The following is a 15,637-nucleotide window of genomic DNA, read 5'->3' as shown; positions in this document are numbered from 1 at the left end:
TTCGCTTTTCCTGGGTGATAATTCAATTCAAAATCATAATCTTTCAGAAGCTCCATCCACCTCCTCTGACGCATATTCAACTCTTTCTGCTCAAAAAGATACTTCAAACTCTTATGGTCTGAGAAAACAAGAAACTTAACGCCATAGAGGTAGTGCCTCCAAATCTTTAAAGCAAACACAATAGCAGCAAGTTCTAAATCATGTGTCGGGTAGTTCATCTCATGCGGCCTTAACTGCCATGAGGCGTATGCTACAACATTCTGGTGCTGCATCAGAACACACCCCAACCCTTTCAGAGATGCATCACAATACACTTCAAACGGTTCACTTTGTTCAGGTAATACCAATACAGGTGCAGTAGTCAACCTGTGCTTCAATGCTTGGAAAATCTCTTCACATTCCGGAGTCCAGATAAAAAGCGTATCCTTCCTAGTCAATTTAGTTAAAGGTAAGGCGAGCTGTGAAAATCTCTTAATGAATCTGCGATAATACCCCGCCAAACCTAAGAAACTCCTGATCTCTGTCACTGAAGTTGGTCGCTCCCAATTCATCACTGCTTCCACCTTAGCAGGATCCACAGCTATCCCCTGCTTACTCACCACGTGGCCAAGAAACTTCACTTCACTCTTCCAGAACTCACATTTAGATAACTTAGCATATAACTTCCTGTCTCTCAGAATTTGCAGCACAGTTCGCAAGTGTTCAGCATGTTCCTCTTCAGACTTAGAGTAAACAAGAATGTCATCAATGAAGACAATAACAAACTTGTCCAGATACGGTCGGAAAATCCTGTTCATATAATCCATAAATACTGCCAGGGCATTAGTTAACGCAAAAGACATCACTGTATACTCATAATGACCATAACGCGTCCTGAAAGCAGTTTTCGGAATATCCTCGTCTCTAACCCTTATCTGATGATACCCGGATCGCAGGTCAATCTTAGAAAATACACCGGAATCCTGTAACTGATCCATTAGATCATCGATTCTAGGCAACGGATATTTATTCTTCACAGTGATCTTATTCAATTGCCGATAATTGACACACAACCGCATACTTTCATCATTCTTCTTTACCAGTAACACTGGCGCTCCCCACGGAGAAACACTTGGTCGGATAAAATGCTTACCCAACAGATCTTCCAGCTGAGCTTTCAGTTCAGCCATTTCTAAAGGTGACATCCTGTAAGGAGTAATTGAAATCGAACCGGCTCCAGGCACCAACCCAATTGCGAATTCCACTTCCCGGTTAAGTGAAAATTCATTAATATCATCTGGAAACACATATGGAAATTCACATACAATGGGAATCTTCTCTAAACTATGATCATCACCTGATACTCCCGAAGTTAATAACATAATACCTTGACATTCGGTTCCAGAACAGTTTATTATCATAGAATTCAAATAGTAACTATTCACCACAACCGGTGCTTCTGACCCTTCTGGCATAAACTGTACTGACTTCTCAGAACAATCAAGCAAAACATGATTCTTGGATAACCAATCCAATCCCAAAATGAGATCAAGACCAGTCATAGGCAAACAAATTAAATCATGCACAAATTCACGCTGTTGTACTCGAAAGGGAACTTGTGGACATCCTATCCTAGTCACCATAGCTTCATGAGTAGCATTATATACTTTCAAATCATAACCTAAAACCACCATTCTCAATCCTAATTCATGGGCCTTTTCAAATGCAATAAATGAATGACTTGCTCCTGAATCAAATAAAGCATTTAAGATTTTACTAGCCATTTCATAATTACCTCTAATCGGTGTCTTAGATCCCTCAACACCAATGGTAGAAGTGGTGTATACTCTCCTCGGTTGCTGCACCCTACCAGTTTCATACTTCTTCTTCTCAGGGCAATTACTGGCTATATGCGCGGGCTGTCCACAGGAATAGCACACTCCAAGTCCTAGTCTGTACGGAACTCCAGGATGATACTTTCCGCACTTCTAACAATTCAGATCCTGCTGTGGCTGCTTCCCAAACCTTTTTCCTTAATTAGTAGTAATATTCGGCCTTCTGTAATTACCTTGACCCTGAGTCTGCTACGGAACAAAACCTCCACGCTTGAAATTCCTACCTCTCGGAGCAAAGTTTCTCCCTGAAGGCCTCTGAAAAGGCACCCTCAAACTCCCTTTCTCTGCTGTCGCCTTCCTCACACAATCTTCAGCCACCCTACTCTTATTTACCAAATCAGAAAACACCCTAATCTCCATTGGGGTAACGAAGCTCAGAATATCGCAACGAAGACCTCCCTCATATTTAATACACTTCCATTCAGTAAAATCTTCAGGCGCACCTTGACAGATACGAGAAAAGTGACATAACTCCTCAAATTTGATACTATACTCAGCAACAGTCATTTGTCCCTACTTTAACTGCATTAATTCAAGTTCCTTGGCATTTCTGGCTGAATTAGGAAAGTATTTCTTATAAAATTCTGTTCGGAAAACCTCCCAAGGAATCGCAGCACCATCAGGCTGCAGGATACGTCGGGTTCCCTGCCACCAATACTGAGCTTCACCTTGCAACTGATAAGTTCCAAATTCAACCCATTGCTCTTCAGGAACCTGTTGTGCCAGTAACGCCCTTTCTATAGCCTGAATCCAATTATCTGCATCAGTGGGATTTGAGGTTCCCCTAAAGGTTGGAGGGCGAACTTTCAGAAATGTAGCAAGTGTCATAGGACCGTCCTCATCATTATTGTTCCCATGATTACCCTGGTTTATCTGATTACCCAGTGCCTTGGCTGTCGCCTGCATAGCTGCAGCTATATTTCCCAGAGCAGCTATAAAGTCTACTGGATCAGTCCCTGTGGGGGCAGGAGTAACGGTGCCTGTCCTACCTCTACCTCGCCCGCGACCGCGTCCGCGAGTCGACATCTGGTCCCTATACACACCAAACAAGTGATATTAAGTTGATCAGTCTCAATATCGCAGGTATAATGCTTTAAGTTCCAAATGCATGCTCACAAACGTTTATGCCATATATATCAATCAGATATCCTAATAGCACATACACACATATACAGAGAATGCACAGAAGTACAATCAGTCCGTCTTTCAGGCTCTATAGGAACGAACTACTCTGATACCATAATGTAACACCCTACCACACAAAGCTTTACGCTTAAGTCGTAAAACAGAGGTGATATGGTATTACGACCTCTAAAATAAAATGAGTACATATAATAGCAGAAGAATTATCATATGCTAGGAGCCTTGAAGAATAGAGGGAATAAAAATCGCAAAATAAAAGCGCAACGCTCAAGGAACGAGTTGACTTGCGTGCTAAGAAAACCATATCTGTAAACCCCGGTTAAATTAGTTAGTAAATTAGTTTTTAATAAGGAGGATTAGAAATGTGAATATTATATTAAATTAGGATAGAGCTCATCGAAACGAGAATTTTGACACCAATTTCAAAAAAATCGGTAAAAAATTAGACCGAACGGGCCGAACCGGTTGAACCGGGCCCAAACCGGGCCCGTGGGCCCAACCGGCCCAGCATTTAATGAATCCAAGTCTCTCTTCTTCCCCATTCAGCAGAGGCAGCGTGAAACACATTTAGGGGAAGAGAGAAACGAAGAACGTTTCCAACCCTCACGGTAAATTTAATTTGCCGTAACTCCTCCGTCCGAGCTCCGATAGCCGCACCGTTTGTGGCCACGCGTCCACCGCGTCGAGCTCTATATTTCTACCGGAACAATTTCATAGGTAAATCATTCTTTTATTCTCAGCCTCTTCTTCCCCAATTTTTGGGAAATTAAGTGGAGGTATTAAATTTCTTTACTCTTTGATGTTTTAGGATCCAATTAGCTTGAGGAAAACGTTCACTCTTGCTTATGTGAAGCTTGGATAAGGTGAGAAAATCATAATTCCATTTTAATTTCATTTAATTTGAGCTTTGAGTATTAAATTGGGTATATATGTGTTATAAATGTGCATTAGGTTGTAAATAAATAATTGGAGCTTGAAATTGTGAATACTGGAGCTTGGAGGAAGCGGATTAGTTGAGGTTTTGAGGGCTGTGTTCTTTTAGGAAAATTGTCTTGGAATAATTCTTGGGAATCGGCTAAGGTATGGTTTAGGTTTCTTGCATTTAATATATAATGTTCTGTGAAAACTTAGGCTAGATGACCATAGGATAAGTTGGAATGCAGGTGTATATTTAATGTTTAGTAATGGGTTGATGAATATGCTTGGTTTGGTTTGGTGATTTGTTTGTAAGATGATATTGGTTGCTAGTTGGATCTTTGAAAGGATATATGATTGAATTGTTGATTAAATGGCTATATTTTAGTTTGGTTGAATGATGATTGATGAAAAGATATGGAGCTTGTTGAGGATTATTGTTAGCAATTTGGATTGGTGGTAATAGGTTTGAAAATAATTGGAATGGAAATTTTGAATGAAAAATGAGGTATTTTGTGTTAAAATCCTAGGATTTGTGAACTATGATTTTTAGTTGAATTTTGGTTGTTGGATTTGAATATTGTATGAGTATAATTATTGATCTGAGGTAGATTTATTGTGGTGATTGTTATGATGATGAGGAAGGGTATGTTGAATTGAAAAGAATACAGGTTTGGACCCGAAAAGGGTGGCAAAGTCCGAGTTTTAGAAGAGATGCTGCCGAAATTTTATAAAAATTAGAGATTTTGTTTAGATGATTATTTAAAAAGATTTAGATTCAAAGGTCATATGGTTTGATTTTGAGTTATTAAGAAAATGAGCATGTTTTAAGTTTGATTCATTTAGAAAAGAATGAATTATGTTTTGAATTGAAACTATTGATGGACGGAATGTGAGGTGTGATAATGAAAGATAAGGATTGAATATGATTGATGTATGATGATGAATGAGATGCGATTGAGAATGATGTGGATGTTGATGAATTATAATTGAATTATTTATATGGCTTGAATAATTTAATGATCTGAGATACGAAGTTCCCTGGATTAAGTGCCGTGGCTTGCCACCACGTGTACCAGGTTGAAAACTCGATACTCTGTTGACCCTACGACATAAGTGTGACCGGGCACTATATAAATTCCTGGGAATGTTACCCCCATTGAGTAATATTGATTATTTGAGATAAAGCTATGCATAGACTCTTGGGGATGCACGTCGGGGGACAGTCTAAGGACAATTCAGACTTGTCGGGTTGGCTGGATAACCGACAGATGAGCCTCATCAGCCATAGGACAGGCATGCATCATATGCATATTACTTGAATTACTTGCTTGTGCTCTAATTAGGTGTGCCTATCTGTACTTGCCATGCTAAATGTATATTTGTTATCTGCAGTACTTGTAACCTTCTTGTGTTTGCCTTTGTCTGTTTAGTTGTCTGTGAAAATGCATGATGGAGTTGGAGGTATGGAGGAATGGCAGTATGGGATTTAGATCTAAGGTTAAGTTAAGTTAGGATTAAATATTTTTAGAGAACCACCCTTTATGGCTTCTGTTTAATACTTTAAGCTCTATAATCTGAGTGTCGGTGTTCTAGGATTGCCTCTGGCATTCCCAGAACCTTATATATTATGTGTGTGGCACCTTTACCATACTGAGAACCTCCGGTTCTCATTCCATACTATGTTGTTATTTTTCAGATGCAGGTCGAGAGGCATCTCGTTAGGCGTCTGGACTCTTGAAGCGGAGTGGTTACTGGGATATTTTGTTATGCTATGATGTATATATATGTACTTAGTTTTCTCTCCGCATGACTTATTCTTTTTGATCCTCTTAGAGGTTTATGGAGAGGCAGGATTGTGTATATGTACTTTTGGGTTTGGATATGTATGTATATATATGTGTAAATATTCTCCGGCCAGTCTTGACTTCGCAGGCTGAGTTAGGAGCTTGTTATTTTGTATCTTTGGCACTCTATTCCTACTTCTGTTATCTTATGTTTGACAGTTACGGTTTTCTTAGCACGCAAGTTAACTCGTTCCTTGAGCGTTGCGCCTTTATTGTGCGATTTTTATTTCCCCCTATTCTTCAAGGCTCCTAGCATATTACAATTCTTCTGCTATTATATGTACTTATTTTATTTTAGAGGTCGTAATACCACATCACCTCTGTTTTATGACTTAAGCGTAAAGCTTTGTGTGGTAGGGTGTTACATTATGGTATCAGAGCAGTTCGTTCCTATAGAGCCTGAAAGACAGACTGATTGTGCTTCTGTGCATTCTCTGTATATGGGTGTATGTGCTATTAGGATATCTGATTGATATATATGGCATAAACGTTTGTGAGCATGCATTTGGAACTTAAAGCATTAGACCTGCGATATTGAGACTGATCAACTTAATATCACTTGTTTAGTGTGTATAAGGACCAGATGTCGACTCGCAGACGCGGTCGCGGGCGAGGTAGAGGTAGGATAGGCATCGTTACTCCTAGCCCGGTAGGGAATGATCCAGTAGACTTTATGGCTACTCTGGGAAATATGGCTGTAGCTATGCAGGCAATAGCCGAGGCACTGGATAATAAGATAAATCAGGGTAATTACGGGAATAATAATGATGAGGATGGTCCTATGACACTTGCTTTATTTCTGAAAGTTACACCAACCATTGGAGTGGGAAGAGCTTTTAAGACTAAGAAACTAAATCCCCGTTATATTGGACCGTTTGAGATCTTGAAGAGAATTGGACTAGTGGCTTATAGAATTGCCTTACTGCCGTATTTTTCGAATTTGCACGATGTATTTCATGTATCACAGCTTCGGAAGTATACTCCTGATGCAAGTCATGTTCTAGAACCAGAACCAATCCAAGTGAGAGAAGATCTAACACTTCCAATAGCCCCGGTAAGAATTGATGACACCAGTGTTAAACGATTACGGGGAAGGGAAGTATCATTGGTAAAAGTAGCTTGGAGTCGAGCTGGTATCGAGGAACATACCTGGGAACTCGAATCAGATATGCGAAAGGACTATCCAAATCTCTTTTCAGATAACTAGATTTGAATTTTGAGGGCAAAATTCTTTATTAGGTGGGTAGGATGTAAACCCCGGTTAAATTAGTTAGTAAATTAGTTTTTAATAAGGAGGATTAGAAATGTGAATATTATATTAAATTAGGATAGAGCTCATCGAAACGAGAATTTTGACACCAATTTCAAAAAAATCGGTCAAAAATTAGACCGAACGGGCCGAACCGGTTGAACCGGGCCCAAACCGGGCCCGTGGGCCCAACTGGCCCAGCATTTAATGAATCCAAGTCTCTCTTCTTCCCCATTCAGCAGAGGCAGCGTGAAACACATTTAGGGGAAGAGAGAAACGAAGAACGTTTCCAACCCTCACGGTAAATTTAATTTGCCGTAACTCCTCCGTCCGAGCTCCGATCGCCGCACCGTTTGTGGCCACGCGTCCACCGCGTCGAGCTCTACATTTTTACTGGAAAAATTTCATAGGTAAATCATTCTTTTATTCTCAGCCTCTTCTTCCCCAATTTTTGGGAAGTTAAGTGGAGGTATTAAATTTCTTTACTCTTTGATGTTTTAGGATCCAATTAGCTTGAGGAAAATGTTCACTCTTGCTTATGTGAAGCTTGGGTAAGGTGAGAAAATCATAATTCCATTTTAATTTCATTTAATTTGAGCTTTGAGTATTAAATTGGGTATATATGTGTTATAAATGTGTATTAGGTTGTAAATAAATAATTGGAGCTTGAAATTGTGAATACTGGAGCTTGGGGGAAGCGGATTAGTTGAGGTTTTGAGGGCTGTGTTCTTTTAGGAAAATTGTCTTGGAATAATTCTTGGGAATCGGCTAAGGTATGGTTTAGGTTTCTTGCATTTAATATATAATGTTCTGTGAAAACTTAGGCTAGATGATCATAGGATAAGTTGGAATGCAGGTGTATATTTAATGTTTAGTAATGGGTTGATGAATATGCTTGGTTTGGTTTGGTGATTTGTTTGTAAGATGATATTGGTTGCTAGTTGGATCTTTGAAAGGATATGTGATTGAATTGTTGATTAAATGGCTATATTTTAGTTTGGTTGAATGATGATTGATGAAAAGATATGGAGCTTGTTGAGGATTATTGTTAGCAATTTGGATTGGTGGTAATAGGTTTGAAAATAATTGGAATGGAAATTTTGAATGAAAAATGACGTATTTTGTGTTAAAATCCTAGGATTTGTGAACTATGATTTTTAGTTGAATTTTGGTTGTTGGATTTGAATATTGTATGAGTATAATTATTGATCTGAGGTAGATTTATTGTGGTGATTGTTATGATGATGAGGAAGGGTATGTTGAATTGAAAAGAATATAGGTTTGGACCCGAAAAGGGTGGCAAAGTCCGAGTTTTAGAAGAGATGCTGCCGAAATTTTATAAAAATTAGAGACTTTGTTTAGATGATTATTTAAAAAGATTTAGATTCAAAGGTTATATGGTTTGATTTTGAGTTATTAAGAAAATGAGCATGTTTTAAGTTTGATTCATTTAGAAAAGAATGAATTATGTTTTGAATTGAAACTATTGATGGACGGAATGTGAGGTGTGATAATGAAAGATAAGGATTGAATATGATTGATGTATGATGATGAATGAGATGCGATTGAGAATGATGTGGATGTTGATGAATTATAATTGAATTATTTATATGGCTTGAATAATTTAATGATCTGAGATACGAGGTTCCCTGGATTAAGTGCCGTGGCTTGCCACCACGTGTACCAGGTTGAAAACTCGATACTCTGTTGACCCTACGACGTAAGTGTGACCGGGCACTATATAAATTCCCGGGAATGTTACCCCCATTGAGTAATATTGATTATTTTAGATAAAGCTATGCATAGACTCTTGGGGATGCACGTCGGGAGACAGTCTAAGGACAATTCAGACTTGTCGGGTTGGCTGGATAACCGACAGATGAGCCTCATCAGCCATAGGACAGGCATGCATCATATGCATATTACTTGAATTACTTGCTTGTGCTCTAATTGGGTGTGCCTATCTGTACTTGCCATGCTAAATGTATATTTGTTATCTGCAGTACTTGTAACCTTCTTGTGTTTGCCTTTGTCTGTTTAGTTGTCTGTGAAAATGCATGATGGAGTTGGAGGTATGGAGGAATGGCAGTATGGGATTTAGATCTAAGGTTAAGTTAAGTTAGGATTAAATATTTTTAGAGAACCACCCTTTATGGCTTCTGTTTAATACTTTAAGCTCTATAATCTGAGTGTCGGTGTTCTAGGATTGCCTCTGGCATTCCCAGAACCTTATATATTATGTGTGTGGCACCTTTACCATACTGAGAACCTCCGGTTCTCATTCCATACTATGTTGTTATTTTTCAGATGCAGGTCGAGAGGCATCTCGTTAGGCGTCTGGACTCTTGAAGCGGAGTGGTTACTGGGATATTTTGTTATGCTATGATGTATATATATGTACTTAGTTTTCTCTCCGCATGACTTATTCTTTTTGATCCTCTTAGAGGTTTATGGAGAGGCAGGATTGTGTATATGTACTTTTGGGTTTGGATATGTATGTATATATATGTGTAAATATTCTCCGGCCAGTCTTGACTTCGCAGGCTGAGTTAGGAGCTTGTTATTTTGTATCTTTGGCACTCTATTCCTACTTCTGTTATCTTATGTTTGACAGTTACAGTTTTCTTAGCACGCAAGTTAACTCGTTCCTTGAGCGTTGCGCCTTTATTGTGCGATTTTTATTTCCCCCTATTCTTCAAGGCTCCTAGCATATTACAATTCTTCTGCTATTATATGTACTTATTTTATTTTAGAGGTCGTAATACCACATCACCTCTGTTTTACGACTTAAGCGTAAAGCTTTGTGTGGTAGGGTGTTACAATATCTACTAAACATAAGATGACAGAAGTAGGAATAGAGTGCCAAAGATACAAAATAACAAGCTCCTGACTCAGCCTGCGAAGTCAAGACTGGCCGGAGAATATTTACATATATATACATACATATCCAAAACCCAAAAGTACATATACACAATCCTACCTCTCCATAAACCTCTAAGAGGATCAAAATAACAAGTTATGCGGAGAGAAAACCAAGTACACACACACACACACACACACACACACACACACACACACACACACACACACACACACACACATACACACACACACACACACACACACACACACATATCATAGCATAACAAAATAACCCTGTAACCACTCCGCTTCCAGAGTCCAAACGCCTAACGAGATGCCTCTCGACCTGCATCTGAAAAACAACAACATAGTATGGAATGAGAACTGGAGGTTCTCAGTATGGTAAAGGTGCCACACACATAATATATAAGGTCCTGGGAATGCCAGAGGCAATCCTAAAACACCGACACTCAGATTGTAGAGCTTAAAGTATTAAACAGAAGCCATAAAAGGTGGGTTTTCTAAGAATATGTAAACCTGACTTAACTTAACCTTAAACTTAAATCTCATACTGCCATTCCTCCATACCTCCAACTCCATCATGCATTTTCACAAACAAATAGACAGATAAAGGCAAACACAAGAAGGTTACAAATACTGCAGGTAACAAATACACATTTAGCATGACAAATACAGATAAGCACACCCAATTAACGCACAAGCAAGTAATTCAAGTAATATGCATATGATGCATGCCTGTCCTATGGCTGATGAGGCTCATCTGTCGGTTATCCAGCCAACCCGACAAGTCTGAATTGTCCTTAGACGGTCCTCCGACGTGCATCCCCAAGAGTCTATGCATAGCTTTTTTTTCATATAGTCAATATTGCTCAATGGGGGTAACATTCCCGGGAATTTATATAGTGCCCGGTCACACTTACGTCGTAGGGTCAACAGAGTATCTAGTTTTCAACCTGGTACACGTGGTGGCAAGCCACAACACTTAATCCAGGGAATCTCGTATCTCAGATTATTCAAATTCATAAGCCATTTAAATAATTCAATTAAAATTCATCAACATCCACATCATTCTCAATCGCATTTCATTCCTCATCATAAATCAATCATATTCAATCCTTATCCTTCATTATCACACCTCCCATTCCATCCATCAATAGTTCCAATTCAAAATATAATTCATTCTTTTCTAAATGAATCAAACTTAAAACATGCTCATTTTCTTAATAACTCAAAATCAAACCATATAACCTTTGAACCTAAATCTTTTTAAATAATCATATAAACAAAATCTCTAATTTTTATAAAATTTCAGCAGCATCTCCTCTAAAACTCGAATTTTGCCACCCTTTTCGGGTCCAAACCTACTTTCTTTTCAATTCAACATACCCTTCCTCATCATCATAACAATCACCACAATAAATCTACCTCAGATAAACAATTATACTCATACAATATTCAAATCCAACAACCCAAAATTCAACTAAGAATCATAGTTCACAAATCCTAGGCTTTTAACATAAAATACCTCATTATCACAACAACCTCCACAATAGTTATACCTCAAATCAATAATTCACCAAATCATTAGTTAATCAACAAGCACCAAACCAACCATGTTCATCAACAATAACATTCAACCATAATTCTCTCCAAATTAACATAACAACATTCACCATCCAAAATTAATAACTAATTATTCAATAAACTTCAACCAAATATATTCATCGACAAATTACTAAACATTAAACATACACCTGCATTCCAATTTATCCTATGGTCGTCTAGCCTAAGTTTTCACAGAACATTATATATTAAATGCAAGAGACCTAAACCATACCTTGGCCGATTTCCACGTAACGACCAAAGCTATTTATTCAAAACCAAGACAGCCCCTCAAAACTCAACTAATCTGCTTCCTCCAAGTTCCAGTATTCACAATTTCAAGCTCCAATTATTTATTCACAACATAATACACATTCATAACACATATATATCCAATTTAATACTCAAAGCTCAAATTCAATGAAAATAAAATAGAATTATCGCATCCTCACCTTACCCAAGCTTCACATAATCAAGAGTGAACGTTTTTCTCAAGCTAATTGGATCCTAAAACATCAAAAATCAAATAAATTCAACACCCCTTCTCAAAACTCGAAAATTGGGGGAAATGAGAGGCTGAAGTGAAATAGCAAGTTACCTATAAAATTGTTTCGGTAGAAATGTAGAGCTTAACGCGGTGGACGCGTGGCCGCAAATGGTGCGGCGATTGGAGCTCGGACGGAGAAGTTACGGGGATCGGAAATTTACGTGAGGGTTACGGGAATGTTTCATTCTTCTTTTCCCCTGGGAAGCTTTCAGCTTCGTTTACGTTGAAATGAGGGGGACGAAGGCTTGGGTTCACTTAAAAGGGCTGGTCCGGTTGGACCGACAGCCCGATTCGGGTCTGGTTCAACCGGTTCGGTCCGTTCGGTCCAATTTTGGACCATTTTCTTCGAAATTGGTGTCAAAATTCTCGTTTCGATGAGCTCTATCCTAATTTAATATAATATTTACGTTTTTAATCCTCCTTATTAAAAACTAATTTATTGACTAATTATCTACTAATTTAATCGGAGTTTACATTTTAAAGAGTGCTTTTAAAATTAAAGTAATTTTTTATTTAGCAACACTTTTTAAAAAGTGTTGTTAAAAAAATGTTACTAAAATATAAAAAAATTATTTTAATTTTAGCAATACTGTCATATTTATATCGTACTTATATCGTCTACCATATATATATATATATATATATATATATCACTATTAGAAAAATCATTTTTAGTGGCCATTTATTTTATTTTTAGCAATACTATACATAGCCGCTAATATATTTACTAACTATTAGATATATGATTAGCTGTGTTATACTTTGTCACTAAAAAATTGTAGCTGCAAATATATAATTGTTGGTAAAGACTTTTTTAATAGCCACAAAAAGTATATAATTATCATTATAACATATAGTAATAATGACATATATAATTGACGCAAAAACATAAATTAAATAAGACATATAATAACTATTATATTATTGCCACTAAAAATTTGTCATTAAAAATGACTTTTTGTTGTAGTGTGTGTAAATATATTGTAAGTTTTATAAGTCTTGAAAAAGCAGCAATTTGAATCAAGGCACCTTTTAATATATATTTTCATAATCTGAACTCTGAATTAGAGAACTCTTTTTCCCTACAAATCTCATTCTAAGAGAATTGTGCAATCATGCAGGATGAATTTTCAGCTGTTATAACAAAGCCGTTGGTGACCTTGGTGCATGACCTTGGATATTGGAACAATTGCTGGGTAGGCTACAATTCTTTAGATATCTATTTGAGGGGTAAAAAGTTTGTTCTCTAAACACTAAACAGAGTAACGTGTGAGCACTTGATTCATGTATCTTCAAATCATACTCTAACCTAAAATAAAGATAAGATGGTATTTTAAAAAATAAAATAAATATTTTATTTTATTTTAGAAAAAAATATAGAGAATTAACTTTTATATTATTAATATTAACTAAGTATTAGCAGGAGAATTAGGGCGATAAAGTAAGACTTCCAATTATTACTCTTTACTATTTTATTCTATATTATCCTATAAAAGTTTTTTACATACCATTGTATTATGCTAGATTTTTTGTCAAAAATTAAAGAACTGGACAGAGGTGAGATCTTTAATACATATTTTCCACTACATAAGTAGAATTTTTTTTCCTGAAAGATAAAAAAATATCTCTGTATACAAGTTTATTGTGTGTTTAGAGGATATATATATAATTCATGCAATTTGATTCTATTTGATTTGTACATTCTTTGTTGTTGTTTTCTAAAGATTTTTTGAACAGGGATGGATTATTCTTCTGCTCATTTTGGTGATAATTACTTGGCCATTGTACTTGATTTTAGAAAATAAAACCTTTCCTTTTCAGCCATACTCTCTTTCCTTTCCTTTGTCCTAGAAAAGCAAAACTCCTATGTCATATAGTATTTACTTGGGATAAAAATTTTAATATATATTTGTTAATACTTAATATTAATCTATTAATGCTTGTCTAGTTTTGATTTTATTTAATTCCATCTAAGAAGACTTGTAAAAACAAATAGGTGAGAATACTTTAGCATATAAAGAGCATCTAGATTATGTTTGAGGTATGGGTTTTGGTGTTTGTGCTTCTCAACTAATTGGATTATTGCTTGCACAAGAGAATCTATGCAATCCATTACTACTAATGAACCAAGAGCTGAATATCATATATTTGTTTAGCACTTAGAAATATAAATTATGTTATAGATACAATATATATTTGTATTGTGTATGGTAGTATTTGTTCTTTATAGATACATGAATTATGAATTAAATAAACAATAAATTAGATTTATGATTCTATAAATGTTTTGATGTAGAAAATTTTATTGAGATAGATTTTTTTGATGTAGTACTAGTGTTTATATACATGTAAATTATTTTTTTATTATGGAAATCATTTTTGTAATACTTAATAAAAGAAAACTTTGATGCCGGAGAAATTATGACCGTTTAAAACACACTAAATATAGGAGAAATATGTTAAAGGAATTAGTAATTTAGTGATAGTTTTAAACCATCACTAAATATATTTGTAATGGGTTGAAAAAGTCAATAAATATTAAAAAAAAAAAAACTGCCATAGGAACTAATAACTTAGTAACTGTTTTAAACTATTGCTAAAAATACTGTGACGGTTTGAAACACTCATAAAATATAAGAAAAAATTATTGCATGGTTTAGTAATTTAATGACAATTTCAAATCGTCACGACAACATAAAAAGACCTAAACAAGTGTTATAAATTAGCGACGCTTTTATACTTCAAAACCGTTACAAACAATTTAGCGATATTCCTTACCAACAGTGGTCCAAAATCGTCACTATGTCACTTGGCGACATTCAAATCTGCAACACTTTTTTAGACTCGCAAAAAAATTTAGCAATGATTAAAACTGTTGCCAAGCAGTAAAAAACCGTCATACAAATGTTTTGTTGTTGTTGTGAATCAACACTATTAATCTCAGGATCCCGCTAGGGAGACAACAATGGACTATTTGTACAATGTGTACAATGGGCTATTGAGTTACAAAATGAACATCTCTCATACTATCTAGAATAACCATCCGAGTACTAGCGATAATAAACATCTTCCCAAAAGTTTAAACTGATTTTGGGATTCACCAAGACTTGAACTCTTGACTTTTCGGATCTAGCGCTCTAATACCATGCATGATACCACTCATCCCAAAAGTTTCAGCTGATGGGAAAAGGTAACACTAATGATTATATCTCTAAGAGTAAAGTATCATTTTTGTCCCCAACGTTTGGGGTAAGTCCTATTTGTGTCCCTAACGTTTAAATCGTCCTATTTGTATCCCCAACGTTTATAAAAGTGATTCAATGTTATCCTAATATCAATTTTACTAACAAATCAAATTATATTTTTCAATTATTCTCACTTGGATGTATTCATTCTCAATTAGGTCTCACTTGGATGTGTTCGATTTTAATATTATACACACTATATGTGTTTAGATTCAATTATGTCCCTAGAAAAGTGAATTATATAAATGTTGTAGAAATTAGTTTCAACTTTTGATGAGCTATTTTTCAGAGTAGATCATCGATTCTATCCTAGACATTTGTATTCTAACTTC

The 15,637-nt window shown here is 36.2% G+C and overlaps 2 long non-coding RNA genes across 2 annotated transcripts; one reads left to right on the top strand and one right to left on the bottom strand.

Moving 5' to 3' along the window:
• The first annotated feature begins 3,789 nt into the window (after nt 1-3,789).
• On the top strand, nt 3,790-5,947 carry LOC140177291 (uncharacterized). The gene is made up of 3 exons (XR_011869109.1): nt 3,790-3,880; nt 3,969-4,097; nt 5,632-5,947. It is a non-coding gene; the product is annotated as an uncharacterized lncRNA (long non-coding RNA).
• Nucleotides 5,948-9,883: 3,936 nt separating this feature from the next.
• On the bottom strand, nt 9,884-12,291 carry LOC140177290 (uncharacterized). The gene is made up of 3 exons (XR_011869108.1): nt 12,112-12,291; nt 11,966-12,020; nt 9,884-10,242 (listed from the first exon to the last, which is right to left on the bottom strand). It is a non-coding gene; the product is annotated as an uncharacterized lncRNA (long non-coding RNA).
• Nucleotides 12,292-15,637: the final 3,346 nt, after the last annotated feature.

The sequence above is a fragment of the Arachis hypogaea genome, chromosome 12 (genome assembly GCF_003086295.3).
Source record: "Arachis hypogaea cultivar Tifrunner chromosome 12, arahy.Tifrunner.gnm2.J5K5, whole genome shotgun sequence".
Taxonomy (NCBI): Eukaryota; Viridiplantae; Streptophyta; class Magnoliopsida; order Fabales; family Fabaceae; genus Arachis; species Arachis hypogaea.
The sequence above is the reverse complement of the archived record's forward strand: the minus strand, read 5'-3'. Positions and strand labels throughout refer to the sequence as shown.